At 35.6% G+C, this 18,271-nt stretch overlaps 1 pseudogene; it reads right to left on the bottom strand.

Annotated features, from left to right (window-relative positions):
- Window positions 1-13,250: 13,250 nt before the first annotated feature.
- LOC148787151 (uncharacterized) overlaps window positions 13,251-18,271 on the bottom strand; it is a 31,377-nt pseudogene continuing 26,356 nt past the window's right edge.

The following is an 18,271-nucleotide window of genomic DNA, read 5'->3' as shown; positions in this document are numbered from 1 at the left end:
TGGTGTGATGATGCTATCCTTAGTGGAGAAGCTCAAAGACCTCCTGGCTTATTTCGTGAAGGAAGAAACGTACGTTGACGTAATCCTGCAATCACTACCTCCTTCATTTGATCAATTTATTATCAACTACAACATGAATGGGCTTGAGAACAACCTTCATGAGTTGATTAATAGAGGGAGAGACTTCGACCTCTAAACTGAAGGACAAGGTTGCCCGAAGCAAGAAGAGTTAGAAGGATGAGACATCTTCGACTATTTCTAGCACTTCGAGTGCTCTTGTTACACCGCTAGGCGGAGGTAAAGGAAAGAAAAAGTGGGTTCATCAGTCAAGGATTCCAAATGATGTTTGCATTTATTGCCGAGAGAAGGGCTATTGGAAGAGGGAGTGTCCTATGCTTCTCTCCGATGAAGGTAAATACTTTAATTAAGTAATTCATATAATCACCATTATACTCTTGCTATTGGATACCAAGACTTCATAATCTGTTAATGGATTGTAGGTGGCGATGAGGAGTAGAAACGCCGAATAAGAAGGTCCTAAGGCTTAATGACATCGGGGTTGTTGCTGCAAATACTAGGGGCTTAGTTAGGTTTAATGGTGATCATGTTAGGATAGTGTTATGTAACTTAGCATGATCGAAATATTATTTTCATTATTGTTCGAAAATTTTGATCATATAATTTTGATCAATGAAAGCTATTTATTTAACATTGAATGGAACTCATGTTTGCTGGATGAAACGTAAATGCTATCTCATAATTAGATTATGCATACTCAAATAAACAAAATATGATAATCAAGAATGAAACTTACAGTTCTGGTATGTTAATCTTTTCTAGTAGAGGAAGAGAAAGATTTATGGATTCAAAGAGTACTAGAAATAAGCGATTTGGATCCATTAGCTTTTAAAATCTTTTTTGAGAAGGAGAAAGACTGCAAAAGCTCTTTGTCGAACAAAATGAGCTTACTAGTTACACGTTGGATTGCATCCAGTGTGTAAGTCATCTAAATACACAAGATCTGTGTGGAGGGGGGCTGCACAAGTCTGAATTTGTTTGATGAGGTTCAAAGAATTAGACTCGGAGTGGTGAACCACACTGATAACCTTTCGATTGGATCAAGAGGGTGTGTATTTCGTGGGAGTTTTTGAATATAAAAAATGAGAATACGATTCTCACTCGATGAAGTTCTTCTTAAATTGGTTCGGAGCCTAAGGATTCATGAAGTTCAATAGCTGGATATCGGGCTGGATAAATAGCTTAGAGCCATGAGATTCGACATGGAGTACAAACTCGATCTGAAACTTCCTATATCTGGATTAATATTCGTTTAGACAATGTCATGCAGGGTATGGCTGTGGTCGGGATGAATTGGATGGTCAGTGGGAGCTCGGTTGTGTTCCTAGTGTTTTAGGTGTGAACGTCTTACATATTTAGAATGATGTGCAGATGTTGGAAAATACTGAAAGCACAAACATTATTCATGCAATTCTCTATGAAGGAATTAGATTCCTTCCCTTATCATAGGGTTAAGCTGTCCAAGACTCAGTCTTTGTGGATGGAGCTAGGAAGATTTTTGACATCCCCTATGTTGTATATGTTTTGAGCCTAACAATGGATGTCGGTAGTGTATCGAGCAGGCACTGTGTAGAAGTCAAGATTACTCTTTAGTACCTGAATAAGGGTAAAGAAGTGTTCTTGGTACAAGTCAATGGAGAGTTGATTCTGGGAGGCATGGCGATACTAGCTTTCAGTTATAAGTGAATGGTGACTAGTCTCAATTTGAATGTGCATTCAGAGTTAATGGTGATGTGGTAGCTTGGAATGGTTTAAAGCGGAATGCCAGAATGGTTTTCAGCATGGAAGTCAAATGTATAGTGACTTTAACAGTTGCTTAGGAAGTGTTTTGGATGAAAATCCACATTTAATGTTTGAATGTGGAGCCTCGCACGACGAAGCCAGTAGTTACCTGGAGGATAACAACTAGGCAATGGCACAAGCAAAAGGGCCGAGATTTTATCACAGATCTAAGAAATATTCTTAGACGCCACCATCAGTTTGGAACGGTGGTAGGATGAGGTAACGTGAGGTCGGACCACATCAATTCGACAGAAAATGTGGTAGACCCATGAAACTGAGCTTATGACGTCAGTAGAATTTTTCACGTAATTGGGAGACTAACTAGTAATTATTGAAAATTTAAATTTAATTAGTAAATAATATATAGATTGAATTTGGGATATAATAAAACTTGAACGGATTAAATTGGAGTTCGTAATAATATTTTGGGGCAAATTATATTGATTAAGAAAATTAGAAAGGACGTGATGGGTATTTTGAAAAAAATTTAATTAAATAAATAAAATAATAATAATATCATATATATAATATATATTACTAAATAATATATATATATGTAAATGATTTATATATAATATATCTACATACATATATGTATATATATAAGAAAGAAAGAGACAAGAAAAGAAAAAGAGAGGAGTAATGAATTGGAGGAGTGGGCCATTACCCACCGCCCTAATCCCCTATGATAAACATACTTATATATAATTATATAAACAAAGGATCAACACAACTCGGGCAATTTCCTTTCTCTTCTTTAGTTGACGTGCAGCGAGGTAAGAAATTGCATTTTAATTTTCATTCATTTATATAATTATATTATTTAATTAGTCCTTCTATTAAATATAGTTTATATTGAGCGATATACTATTTAATCGGAGTATTTTATGATTTTAGCTATTTAAATTAGTGTCGAAATAAATATCACATTTGATATAAAAATGATATAGTTGGTTAATTAAATTATTAATTTATTAGATTTAATTATTATTGTAGCTAATTTACACAATTCCATCGGAATGATTAACCAAATATGTAATTCTATGTATTATTGCTTGATTAAATTGTATAGCAACGATAAATTGACAGAAAATTCATAGAAATACCTCGAAAAGTTATTTTTAAGAAATATTATGTTATTAAAGGGAGAAGATGAGGTTTCAGTGTAATATAAATTACGGATGTTATTAAAATCGATAGTTATAAATATATATGGGGTTTATTAAATGAATTCTTATGAATTAGTTGATAAATCAATTATATGATTGAGAAGCTTGGAAAGTGTAGTTATCTAAAATAAAATGGAACATGGGTTCGGACTTTAATATAAATAGATTATTAAAAGATTGGTAGAAAATATACGTACATTATATAATATTTTATTTAGAGTTTATGATATTCTATATATATATATATTGATTATACGTATAATATTCTATTATAGGACGTAACGACAAAGTAGAGGGTTGAGCAGTCCCTCGTGGAATCGAAGCATTTTGGAAATTTAAGGTAAGTATAGCTAATTGGATTTATATATATATATGTCTATATGTGTAGTATTGTATATATTATATATATTGGTTCCTTGGATGCGATCGTGGACTTGGCTTTATATTATTATACGTGGCTTTCGTACATTGATTGTTTATATTATTAATTGTGGATTATTTGTTACATTACCCTAATATCGATGGAACTGTTATTATGTGTCATATGTGTTAGTAATGGTTGGACGTAAGAGTGTTATGATTACGTGGTCGTATAATTGATTGTCGTATGAAATCAAATTAGGAGTTACTATTGAGGAAGTAATTATTATAAAGAAAATAATGATGATCGTGTATTGGAATTAAAGATGATGCTTACCTAGTTGGGAACATAGTCAATGGTTTATGATAATATGATTGATGATGACGTGATATGAAAAATATATGAATTAAGCTAGGTACAGGGGTATTCCCGGCAGCGTAGAATATCCTGTGTTATTAGCTACATACTGGGGTGGTGTGGGAGTACCATGTTTGTTGTGATGTCCTGTGCTGATATTGCTACACATTGGGGTGGTGTGGAAATATCACATACAACGGGTATCCTGTGTTGTATATGATATAATGATGAGATGTGAGGGCAGACGAAATCATTAACTGATGTACTCCAACTAGATTAAGTTGGGTCCTTAACTAATAAACAATAACGTTGAATATAATGTCGTGGATTGATTTACAGTTGTAAGTATGTATTACTGCTTATATTTGATGTTGCTATGACGAATGACTGTTAGTAGATGTGACTGCTTGTACGTGAATTGTTGTCTGTTATATATATAGACTGATTGGCTATACTTATTGAGTAGGCAACTCATTCCTTGCCATGTACTTTTCAGGAGATAGATCACATTGACTAGCTGCATTGGACTTTGAGCGGTGCCATCGTCTTTATTAGATAGGTCAGTTGTGATATTTGAAGTCAGAGTTTTAGCAGTCTGGTTGTTAAATATTCTAATCTTTTATCGGGTTGTGGTTAAAAATGTGACACTACTTACCTTAAGGTTACGTACATGAGGACATCTAGTGAGAGTACATATAAACTTTTGGTGGTATCTATTATCTTTTGTGTTATATATTATATTGATAAATTAGAATTTATTTTACGGGTTGAAAGAAAATTTCTTATAGAAAGAGTTCTAATTAAAGAAATGATGAATTACTGATAATTAGATGTAGCGAGTAGGGGGTGCTACAGAGCTGGTATCGCAGATTGCTCACTCAGATAGGTTCGAGGGATATGGGCGATTAGCTTTCGGTCAACTGGGAGATTGTTAAAACTGGTGACCAGAAAGCCAATTAGATTGACAGTTTTAGAAACGATTTAACAATCTTTATTAGTATGATATTATCTTGATGAATGTAGTAGGCATTCATTTGTGGCACCATGTGTTTGTTGTGCTGACAATTTATGTTGAACGGTATTTTAATGTCACAACAAATGTGCACAGACCAATTGAATAACCCATGTAGTTAGACTGTGTATTGGATGGTAGCTATGAAACCAACTTCTGAGGGTTGGTTAGAACATTCCAAGTTGAGGACCTCGAGACTAGGCATTGAGAATCCTATAGAGACTTGCATTAACTACTGCATTCATTGGATGAGTGTTGTGTTTCATCGGCGATAGACATGAGATGTTTTTGTGGATTATTTGACAAGGTTGTTAACTAATTGAATTGAGTCGTGAGAATCGTCATATGGAAGAATTGAAGACTTGGTCGGTATGATTGGAATTCCGACTTCGATAATGCAGGATTAGTCCTTGTACTTGAGGAATCATGACAGTCACATGCATATGATGACTATATTGGATCTGGGGAGAGATGAACGTGTCATCGATATGGTCGTTATAAGCCTTATCCAGTGTAGTCGAAGTATGTAGTAAGGACGGTGGATTTCAAGATAGAATCCATCCCCTATCAGTATACGATAGATATATCTCCTATGCGCTTTGAGATAGTTTAGATTCTCTAAGTGTATGGCCATAGCGATTGGTTGAATAGAAAATGGTTTTCTTTGTCGATCAATAGAGTACTGGGCATAGTTGCCTGATCCAGGATGGGAACCGACACTCAATTGTCTACCCTAGACTAAGGCCGGGACATAGTTGACGGAAGGACCCTACTTGTATAGAACTCGAGAGCCTAAATTTCACGCCAACATTCATCTAGTCTCTAGTGCCATGGACCATTGCTAGACGGCCACCTATGGTGACGAGAGTTTTTGATTAATTATTAATAGAAAATAAATAATTAAATTAGATTTGGTTAATTATTTGTGTTGGACGCCATGCCCAAGTCTAGATGAGGGTAAATCTAAAGAGTCACACAAATCACTATGGAATTGGTGAAATTAATCCGAGAAGAAATAAATTAATTTAATTCAAGGAGAATATATAAATGCTTGGATCATTTATTTAATGATCCATTTGATGGATGTCTCAAGAATTAATTAATTGAATTAATTAATTTTGGACTTAAAACTTTTAAATTAATTGAATTAATTTATTAGGTTTGACTTAATTAATTGATTGGATCAATTAATTAGTATTTCGTATTAGATTTATTTGATTGAATTAAATGAATCTTTGAACTTTATTAGGCTAAAATTAAATTAATTAATTATTGTCCAATGAATTTTGGTTGGGCTTGATTTAATTTGATTATATCAAACCTAATACATACTTGAAGTTCAAGCCCATTCGGGGGACGTTGGAGCAAGTTAAGAATGAGTTGAAACTCCATGATGAACATAATGAAGTGGTTATTTTATCATGGTTGAAGGTTATATGCATGTGTGTGTATAAGTTGTATTGGAGACAAACTTGGTGGTTATTGAATTTTGAATTCAATTGTATGTAACATACAAAACTACACACATATCCAAAATAACCAACACATGAGCTACGAATTCTTTGCACCTTTTTCTCTCTAAAAAATATTCTCCTTTTCTATATTGAATTTGATTCAAGTTAGAACATAAAATAATTTTCTTCTTCTTCTTTGTTCTATTTAGCAATAGAAAAAGAAGTATATCTAATCCTTAGTGTGGTATGGACAAATTAGAGGGGTTCTAATTTGGATCCTAAAGTGAACGGAAGAGGAATGAAAAGGGAAACAATGCACGTTGCTGCTCATCTATAAAAAGAAAAGGTAAGGTTACATGTATTTTTATGCTTTTGTTTCATCCTTTAGCCACATGTCTAGCATGCTTATATATTTGTTATTATGTTTTAGACAAACACCAAATGTACGAAAATTTAAAGTGAACACCCCTCTGAATCATTTTGAATTATTTTTTTATTCCACGCTTCGGCCGCGTTCCCGAGCTAGTGGGAGTTTAATGGTGTTCCTAGTGTTTTAGGTATTAACATATCTTGATCATTTTTAATGAAAGAAAGATGTTGTGGAATACTAAAACACGAATATTGTTCATATAATTCCCCATATAGGAATTGAATTCCTATCTAAGGATAACTTGTCCAAAATTTAATCATGGTAGGCTGATGAGGAGCTTAGATCTTTGACATCCCCTACGTCTCTACTGTAGGCAGCATGAGAATGCTGATTGGTGAAAGCACCTCGAAGCGCGATGGATTGGCCCGGAAACGTGCAAGCGGAAGCAGCGATAATAAAATGCGTAAAATTAAAACAAAAATGCAATAGAACCATAGTTCCAAGGGGTATACGCTTGGAGTTCCCAGGCGTTCGATATAGTTAATAAAAGTAACTAACAAATGAAATTAACGAGGCTAATGGTTGAATATAAAACGAGAGCTGCATAAACCATAAATCAAGAATTACCTTTGATTTGATTTATTACGAACCTCCTTCCTTTGATCCGTTCATGCAAGGCTTCAATGTAGAGACCCTCTAAAATTGCGTCCACAACACACTGGAACTTGGGACTCATCAACTCAATTTGCTTGAAAAGAATTGAGGAGAAAAGCACACCAAGTGTGCACAAGAGGGTGTTCGGCTCTGTTATGTATTCATTAGTGATTCTGAATAAATAATATACATATATACCATGTATCGATGCATTAAATTATGTTTAGGTTCATTTAATTATCCATAAGGTAGTAAAATTCTTTATTCCAAATAAAGGATCACTAACATGGCACTTCCCGAAAGTGAATTTGTTAGTCAATAATTTTCTTTTCTAATCATTTCCACCAACTTATGGGCTTGGGATGATTTTAATTAATTAAAATACAAGGCCAAATAAATCTTAATTAAATTTAATTTAATTAAAATCTAGTTAATTAAGTCCACCATATATTTAATCTAATTAAATACATGAACCCAATAAGCCTTTATTAAATAATAAATCCAATTTATTAAATAATAAGGGCAAGCCCAATATAAATTAGTCCAATTAATTCATCCTTGGGCTTATCCATCCAATGGATCCCTCTCATATATAAGTAATCCAGTTACTTATGGAATTAATTCTCAATTAATTCCTCGTCCCTTTTCGGTGATTTGTGTGTGATTCTTTAGGTTTACATTTCAGCTAGACTTGGGCTAGTGTCCAACACTATTATTAATTGAATCCAATTTAATTAAAACTTATTGATCAACCTTTGATCAAGAAATCCTGTTACTATTAGGTGATCGTCTAATAATGGTTCATGTTACTAGAGAGTAGGCAAAAATCCATGTCAATTTTTAGCCTCCCGAGTCCATATGGGTACAGTCCTTCCATCTACTGTCTCCCAACCTTAGTCTAGGGCATGCAATTGGGTGTCGGTTCCCATCCTAGACTAGACGTCTACTCTTAATAAGATCGCGTTACACCAAATTACTCGACCTAAGAACCTCCTCTTCCTATTCGACCAATGACTTTGGCCACAACTTTATAGAACGTAGACGCATCTCCAAGTGCATAGAAAGATGCCTCTATCACGTTTTCATAGGGGACGGATCCTCTTCTTGGAACTCACGGCCCTTGCTACATACCTTGTGTGCACAAAATAAGGCTTATGATGACCATGTTTGAGACAAGATCACCTCTCGCACAAATCCAAGATACAGTCAAAGCATGTACGTGAATGCCGTGATTCCTCAGTTTTGAGCACTACTACCATACTATTGGAGCCAGAGACTCAAGTCATACTGGCCAAGTCTCCAAGGTTTTCATAAGACGATCCACACGAGTCAGATTAGTCGATTTGACACCTAGTCAATCGACTAATTAAGATCGCATAGACGTCTCACATCTGTCGTCGATGAAGCACGACACTGATTAAATGAATGCGACTCTTAATGCAAGTCTCCTCGGACACTTCGATGCCCATTCTCGAGGTCCGCAACTTGGAATATTTCAAACCCAATCCGAAATAGTTGGTTCCGTGACCACCATCCAATACGCAGTCCAATTTTTGCACAATTATTTGAGGTGGTCTGTGGGCTTTGTTGTGATGTTTGAAAAAAATGCAAACATAAATATAATGAGCACAACAAAATTAAATAACAATAGCGAATACTTAATTTATTCATTGAATAATATTACATAAAATCGAATTATTGTCAGAATAAATTACAAACATGTTAATCCAATTTGCTTTCAGATTACCTACTCTAACAATCTCCTACTTAACCTAAAGCCAACCACCCATTGACCTCAAACGCATCTTATCCAAATGCCTCACATGGGCGATTTGCAACATCTGCTTAGATAGTGGATCCGCTGTGTTTCCTGCTGAGCTGACTCGGTCGATCCTGACGTCACTTCTACTCACTATCTCTCTAAGGAGATGATAGCGTCTAAGAATATGTTTGAAATGGTGATGAGATCTCAGTTCCTATGCTTGTGCTATCTCCTGGTTGTTGTCGTAGAAGATAACTACAGGCTCAACTTTTGTGGTAGAATCCGTCGTGGTATCCTGCTTGAAACTTTTCGAAGCAACCATACCACCGTTCAGCTTGAATACAAAAGCCGATTAAGACTAGGCATCATCATCGACCGATTGGAAGCTAGCATCGCTATAGCCTTCTAATATCAATTCTCCACTACCGTAAATCAAGAACATATCTTTAATCCTTATCAGATACCTAAGTATTGTCTTGACTGCACCCTAGTGCGCCTCCCTGGCATGCCTGATATCTGCTCATCACACTTAAAGTGTACGTTGAAAAGGCAACGTGAAGTGCGAGTGGATCGGCCCAGGAACGCGCAAGCAAAAGCGGTTAAAATAATTTGCATGAATTATAACACAAATATAGTAATACCATAGTTCTAAGGGGTGTACCCTTGGAGTTTCCGGGCATTCAATATAGTTAATAAAACTAAATCACAATGAAATTAACAGGGTTAATGGTTGAATATAAAACAAGAGGAATAGAAAACATATATCAAGAATTACCTTTTCTTGATATATTTCGAACCTCCTTCGTTTGATTCGTTCACCCAATACCTCAATGTAGAGATCCTCTAAAATTGCGTCCACACCACATCGGGATTGGGATCCATCTATTTTTTTTTGTTAGAAGAAAATTTGGGAGAAAACACACCTAGTGTGTATGAGAGGTAGGGGGCGGCCGAATGGTGGAATTAGTGGACAGGAAATTATTATTATTTTGGAATTAGTGGAGAGGAAATTATTATTATTATTATTTTATGTATTCATTCATTAGTCAATACAAATGAACTGGTCCATATATATATACCTTGAATAGATGCATTAAAATATATCTAGGTCCATTTAATCATCTATAAGGTAATAAAATCCTTAATTCTAAATGAAATACATGTGAACTTTCAGGCTCTCGAGTCCATATGGGTACGGTCTTTTCATTCCACCGTCTCTCGGCCTTAGTCTAGGGCATGGAATTTGGGTGTCGGTTCCCATCCTGGACTAGGCGTCTATGCTTAGTACTTGAGATTGCGTTACGCCAAATTGCTCGACATAGGAACCGCTTTTTTATATTCGACCAATGACTATGGCTACAACTTTATACAATTACTGCATCTCTAAGTGCATAGAAGATACCTCTATCACGTTTTGACTGGGGATGGATCCTCTTCTTAGAACTGATTGTCCATGCTACATACTTTGGCTGCACTAGACAAAGCTTATGATGATCATGTATGAGAAACGATCACCTCTCGCATAAATCTAAGATATAGTTATTGCAAGCACGTGACTGCTGTGATTCCTCAAGTCTGAGGACTATTTCCGTACTATCGAAACTGGGGACTCAAGCCATACTGACCAAGCCTACAAGGTTTCCATATGATGATCCCCATCAATGAGTTCAGTCGATTAGGCACCTAGCTAATCGATCAATTAAGATCGCATAGACATCCCACGTCTGTCGCCGATGAAACACGACACTCATAAAATAAATACAACTCTTAATGCAAATATCAATAGGACTCTCGATGCCCAGTCCTGAGGTCATCGACTTGGAAAATTTCAGACCCAACCCTAAATAGTTGGTTTCAAGACCGCTATCCAATGCACAGTCCAACTGTTGCATGGTTGTTAAAGTGGTCTGTGGGTATCTGTTGTGACGTCCAAGCAGTGCTTGACGTCATTTGGTAAGCACAATAGATACTTGTGCTGACGAAGAATTCTTACCATATTCATCAGGATAACATTGCTTAAATAAAGATTGCTTGAGTGATTCTCAAAACTGCCAATTCGATTGGCGTTTGGTTACCCATTCCAACAATCTCCCACTTGACCTTAAAGCCAAATACTCATATCTTTCAAACTAAACTGATTATGAGCAATCTGTGATATCGGCTAGGTTTTATAGGTCTACTTTTCATTTCTGCCAATGTCATGCGGTCCAACCGTAAGTTACATCTTTCTATCATCGCTCTAATCAGATGATGGTGTCTAAGATTTTTCTTTGGACATGTGATGAGATCTCGGGCCTTTTACCTTGTCCCATAGCCAAGCTATCATCCTCCAAGGTGACTACGCGTGGCTATGGTAGGTAGCACACCCAACAATCGAGCGTTGGTTTTCGGTCCTAACCGTTTTTCAATATATCATTTAAAATTGACATACATTCAATTTTACATGACAAGATTCCTTGTGGTATTCCACTTGGAACCCTTCCAATATTACCACAATATCATAAATCTCGAATATATATTCGTTTTGAGATTAAATATTATCCATATGATCCTGAAAGCTACTATCGCTATAGCCTTCTTAGGATCAACTCTCCGTTTATGTGCGTCAAGTGCTCTTCCTCAATCTTTATTCAAGTATTGGAGATAGCCCCTCAATAGTTGTCTGTTGCCTCGTCAATACACACTTGATATCTGTTGTTATGCTCAAAAAGCATAAGCAACATCGGGTTCAGTGCACCAAACAACATTTCATGTCGCTTACAGCAAAGAGGTTGGGGATGTCAAACATCTAAAGTCCTCATCAGTATACCACGATTGAATCTTGGACATCCTTTATTTGGAATTGATGTGGTCGAGGTTTTTACGAAAGAAAAAAACTAGAAATTTTAACTACGACATAGTTGTGCACCAGGTGAAAACACGATTTTTGAGGGAGAAATTTTAGTAAGAAAGTGGTCACTATCAATGAATAGTGGTTGGTTTAAAAAAATAATATTTTTGGTATTTATAGTAGTTTTAGAAGTTATCTTGTGTGGTGGATTGCATTTGTTTAACATGTGTCTCATATATGTAAAATTACTTTTTCACCCTTGTAGGTTAACATTTTTTACCAATATACGTCATACAGCCCCCCACTCTCTGATGGAATATGCACTAGCCAGTGTAATTTTTTATGCGAGAGTAAACAATCAAGAAAATGTACGATGTCTAATAAATGGGAGTGGGTGGGTGGGAGCTATTAATTGCTTTCTCGCCGTGTGCAGAGAGATGTATCACCTTCAACTCTTCCACGACCTCAACTCTTTTCTCCCCACAGGTTGCTCTTACGTGCTCTTATGGGGCATCTCTCATCTCATGTCTCTCATTAGTCATCGGTCGCTTCTTCAGTTTCTCACGCAATCTTTTAAATTTATTCACGTAGCATTCCTTTGCCATTCTTTCATCCCCCATGGCTTCCCCCACGCCTTTAGGACTGGGGAATTTAAGTTTCAGGTGAAAAGTAGACACTATCGCTCGAAAGAGGTTTAAGCTCGGTCTCTCCAACATTGTAGGCTGATGATAGAGCCTTCACCACGAGGAACTTCACCAATTTGGTGGACCTCTTTGGATAAGAACCGAGGGATAATGGTAGCATCACCTCCCTTATTAGTTTGATCATTTCACTGCTAAACCCTGTGAGTGGGGTGTTCACCTTCCGAAGTTGCACGTTATCAATCCCTAATTGGACATATGCATCGTGGAATATAATATCTGTTGAACTCTCACTATCCACCAAAATCTTTTTGACCCAAAAGTTGGAGATTGTGGTAGAGATGACCAAGGCGTTGTTGTTTTGATTCCTCATTGGGTCCAAGTCTTGTTGGTTGAATGAAATCTCATCCCTTGTTTTGAACAATATTGTGAACTTGAGTGGGGGCTTGCGCATGGTTTCCCCCAGCTGCTCGGGCGAGAGCCTTTCTTGCATTAGCCAAGTCACCGCCAGCCGGACCGCCCGAGATCAATAACCCCTACGATGGGGAGGTTGTCGCCATTCCCGATTTGTGTGGACGTTGGATCCTGAGGTTGGGGATTCGATCCCTGGTTGATGTATTCTTTCAAGTATCCTCGTTGAATCAGATTTTCTATATCATTTTTCAAGTGGTGGCCCTCCTCCGTCGTGTGTCCTCTATCTCGGTGGAAACGAAAATATTTGTCGGATTTGAGCCTCTTAGGGTTATCTTTCATTTTTTTCGGCTATTGATTGATTAATCCTTATTGCTCAGCTATGACTAATATCTCCCCTCTGGGAGCGTTCAAGGGGGTATAGTGAGCGAACCCCGCCGGAGGTACATGCTTGCATTCCTCTTTCTTCTTCAGCTCCTTTTTCTCTTCCCGACCCTTCCTTTTGCTGTCGAGGGAAGGATCGAACGCATTCAACTCCTCAATGCGGATGCATTTTTTGGAGCGCACGAATAAATCCTCCATAGTGCTAGGGGGCTTGCCGGTTATGGACTCCTTGAATCTTCCTAGTAGCAGGTTCTATTAGACGATACTGGCCAACAACTCATGATTAACATAGAGAACCTCATCCACTGCGTCCACGAATCCTTGCATGTAGTCTCTCAAAGTCTCGCCCTCCCTTTGGCGGATGGTAAATAGAAATAAAGCCATTTTCGGAACTTTTTTGTTCATGGAGAAGTGATGCAAGAAGCGGTGAACCAACTGCTCGACGCTAGAAATAGTTCCAGCAGGCAGTTGGTGGAACCAAGTTAATGCACTTTTCAAGAGCGTAGTGCGGAAGACCTTGCGGTAAGCAGCGTCACTCAGATCTTACCAATCAATTTTGTCGTAAAATTTGTCTAATTGTTCTTGTAGGTCTCCTGTCCCATCATATTCTGATAGGTTCGACACCTTAAGACCTGCTGGGAGCGCTTCGACTAGAATGTTCGGGGCAAAAGGGCTACGTTTTGGAGGGGCCAAGGCTAACGGCAAGTAGGAATCCTCGACTCCCCTAGTTGATTGGGGGTGGAAGATTCTCAATTATGGAGATTTTGATCTTGAGTCTGTACGACTTCAGGCCTGGAGATCTTGTTGTTCACTTCCTCCCGCTTCTACTCCTCCTCCACGAGACCCAAGGACAGTTCTCGACTTCTGCAAGGGAAAAGGGGGTGGGTTTGCAGGTTGTTGCGCTACACATTGGGCCACCGACTTGGGCCGCAGCTCGAGTAGATGTATCGCGTATCAGGGCTAACAAGGCTTCTTGCATCAGTTAAATCATCCATTCTTGGGGTGGAGCTTCTGGGGGGAATGCTCTAGTGGGAGGCGCTGGCAGAGATTGTCGATGTGGTGGGGGAATCTCCCCATTAAGGTGTACTTGCTTATGTGTCAGGGGGATTACTTCCTAGGTGTTGATTGTTCACGAGGCGGGTCTTGTTCCGCCCCGTTCACTTGGGCTTTACAGATCACGTTCACCTGGTTTGCATACTCAGTGTCGAGGTAAACTTTTCAACTGACGGCGCCAATGATGTGGTCGAGGTTTTCACGAAAGGATAAAATTGAAAATTCTACCTATGGCACAATTGCACTCCATGTGAAAATACGATTTTCGAGGAAGGCTTTTTAGTAAGAAAGTGATCACTATTAATGAAGAATGGTTGTTTAAAAAAATAATAATTTTGGTGTTTATAGTAGTGTTGGAAGTTATATTGTGTGGTGGGTTGCATTTGTTTAACATGTGTCTCATATATGTAAAATTACTTTTTTACCCTTGCAGGTTGATATCTTTTACCAATATACATCAGGAATAAAGGATTATTACCTTATGAAGGTTAAACGAACCTAGACATGCTTTTAATGTATCCATTCAAAGTGTGTATATATATATATGTGTGTGTGTGTGTGTGTATTAGTTATTTGGAATAACTAATTAATGAATACACAAAAATAATTTTCTCTCCTCCTAATCATTCCACTCGGTCGAACCCCCCCCGCCCCTGACACTTGGTGTATTCTACTCCTTAATTCTTTTCTAACAAATTGAATTGAGGAATCCCCAAGTTCCAGTATGGTGTAGACATGAATTTAGACGGTCTCTACATTGAGGCCTTGGGTGAAGGAATCAACAATGGAGGTTTGAAATAAATGGAGAAAAGGTATTTTTTGATTTACATTTTTGTTTCTCTCGTTTTTCATTATACCAATAGCTCGTTAATTTTATTGTCGTTTCATTTTATTAACTATATCGAATGTCCAAAAACTTCAAGGATACACCCCTTGAAATCATGGTTTCATTACGATCTCGTTTTATTTTACAAAATTTATTTTAACCGCTTCCGCTTACACGTTCTCGGGCAAATCCAATCACACCTCGCTATGCCTTTCAATATAATCATTCATTTGAATGATTATAATTCAATTCAAATTTTTGTGGACAATCGGGTCTACCACTCATCCTCTTGAAAAAAGGATCTAGTTGCAAAGATTTGGGGTGTTTCCTACTACAAATTGTTTGTTAAAGTATTTCGGAAAAAATCAAGAGGTAATCGAACTAAATTTACTTTGAACTTTTTTCTCAATTGAATGCTTCTTGTTTTCGTAAAATAAGTATCTATACAACCACGTTTATCTGAAAATGATACACTTGTCATGTTGAAATTGATTGCATGTTTATTACATGTTTTATTTTCTTCTTCTTTTAGCTTAATCAATTATTGTATGATGTATTAATGTATATATCATGATCTAAATCAATTGATTTTTTTAATTTGGTCCAATCAATCGCACTAATGATTCGATAATTTGTTCGATTCGATTTTCAATTTGGATTCTCAAAACATTGGCCTAAAGACCCTCGTGGTCCACTAGAATGCCCTATTAAGGTTATTAGGCCTGCTTGGGAGCCTAGTTGAGGATTACTCGCCTGAAGGCTCGATCAAAGGCCCAGACCCACTTGAGAGCCCTGCTGATGAGCATCAAAGCCCCCTTCTGAAAGACCACAAATCATGCAAACCTTGAAAATTGAAAACCAGTCCCCACCAGCAACCCAATTATCTTGGAGAAAATCTGAAGGTAGAGTCTCAGTCTAGAAATCAGCAACCGTCTGTCTAATCTTTTGGAGAAAATCTAGGAATAAGGTTCCTCAAGTACCGGTTGCATCAGCCAGCTAATAATCACATCCAGACCTACTCTAATAAGTAGGCAACGTATTCATTTCATAAGCATCATTATGCAGTATTTGACAAACATGCACCACCTCCACTATCTACATTTGCTACACTCAAGCTTATTATCAGAAGCATTATTCCTAACATAATTGTTGTGTTTTTATATTCCATTTCGTTTATTAACTTGAGTATTAAAGTGCATATTCTTTTTTACAAGTACTCTTCCCATTAGTTTTACGTGAAAGACTTTTTTCTGATTACAAATTCTTGGTACTTGAAATTCGACAAGTATCAAATATATTTAGGGTAAATCACTACCTTTTATGAGATTTAGCATAATTATGAATACTCCTCATTGTTTGAAATATTACTAATACCCCCTTGATTTTAATAACCGTCTAACAATTAATTCAACTCGTTAGATTTTCATCTATTTTTTATGGTAAACTGGCCAAAATACTATTGTGAATTAAAAATTATAATTTTATTTATTTTTTAAAAAAATATTTTTTTAATGACTAAGTGGATATTTTTTTTCATGTTTTTAAAATTTTTTTCATCATCCCGTTCAATTTTTTTTTGTAAGTTTTTATTTTTTTAAAAAAATAAAAAAATACAATAAGGGTAAAGTTGATATTTTCATACTTCCATTTCAAGGATTACATAATTTTATAAAACATCAGGGGGGGTATTTGTAATTTTTTAAACAACAAGGGAGTATTTGTAATTATGTCAAACCTTAGGAGAAGTCATTGTAATTTACCTGTATATTTATATCATTGAATAAAATAACAAATATAGTAAAATTAAAATAGGAAATTAATTCGCTGCACCTTTTAATACAATTTTAATCATAACTTATACATAAGCATTTTTTTACTATTGCATTTTAAAACATATTGACCCAATAATTCATTTTTTAAGTATTCTCTAGAGAAAATGAATTTAAAGACGTCGCTGAGATGTTTGGAGGATAAATAATATTTTAAAGCAAATATTGTGAATTAATTAAGAAGTGAAAGTATAAATTCAGTTCAGATATTACATATAACAAATCAAGATTTTCTTTTTAATTTTTCAATTACATATATTATCAAATATATTGTTTAAAGACTTATTTTCAAGTTAACTTTTGTGATTTTTTTATTAATCAATATATATTTCCTTTTTAGATATCATTATTTAATATTGAAACTAAAACTGCACATTTTTCTTTCTTTTTTATAGAAGTACTTATTACTTAATCTGAAAAATCAAGATATCAAAGATTAAATCATTACATTAATATTTCATACTAAATCATACAATTTAATACCAAATAATAAATAGAATCTACTGAAAATTAGACATAAGTCCAATATATAGATGGCACTTGAATTCTATCAAAGTTACCCAAGAAATATCTTGCATTGTATTTGGATTTGTAGTTTGAGTGCTTTGTTTTGTGTTCTGGAGATAGAGAGAGAAAAATAGAGATAAATAAGTGGTGTAGGTTTGTTGTTTGAATTTGGAAGACAAAACTCATTGTTTCATTGTCAAATCATATATATTTATATATATTTTTATATATAAATATTTTATGTTTAATGTTGTATTTTAGAAGACAAAAATTACTATTTATCGTCAAATCATGTCTGTTTTATATTATGTATATATACAAATGTATATATATATATTATATAGAAAGTCGAAAAACACGCAGATAAGGTGTAAAAATACAAAAACAAACATTAAGTGTGTTTTATCTTGTCTCGAAAAATGCAAAGACACAAATTCAAACACAACTGGGGCTCGCACGGCAAGGCCTCGTTGACCATATTAAAGTGGTAGTTTTGACATTACTGTATCAAATTATTATAATGTAAAAAATATTGTTCAATTTTTTAACTCATATTAAATTAACTAATTAATCAAGTTTCTTTAGAAAATTAATTTCAAGCAATTGCATGTACTAAAAAATTGATTTACTCTCATTTTGTTTAAGTTTATTGTTAATGAAATTAAAATGACATATTAGTATTTATTTTGTATGTATATATAATCAACACTATTGATATAACATATATTATACAAAGTGTCAATTTTTAAATTAATTTAAATAGAATATGTATTGATGATTATTGCACCAAA

Source organism: Sesamum indicum, linkage group LG8 (assembly GCF_026168435.1).
Source record: "Sesamum indicum cultivar Baizhima isolate 11 linkage group LG8, ASM2616843v1, whole genome shotgun sequence".
In the NCBI taxonomy this organism is placed as follows: Eukaryota; Viridiplantae; Streptophyta; class Magnoliopsida; order Lamiales; family Pedaliaceae; genus Sesamum; species Sesamum indicum.
This window is presented reverse-complemented; position numbering and strand designations above follow the sequence as displayed.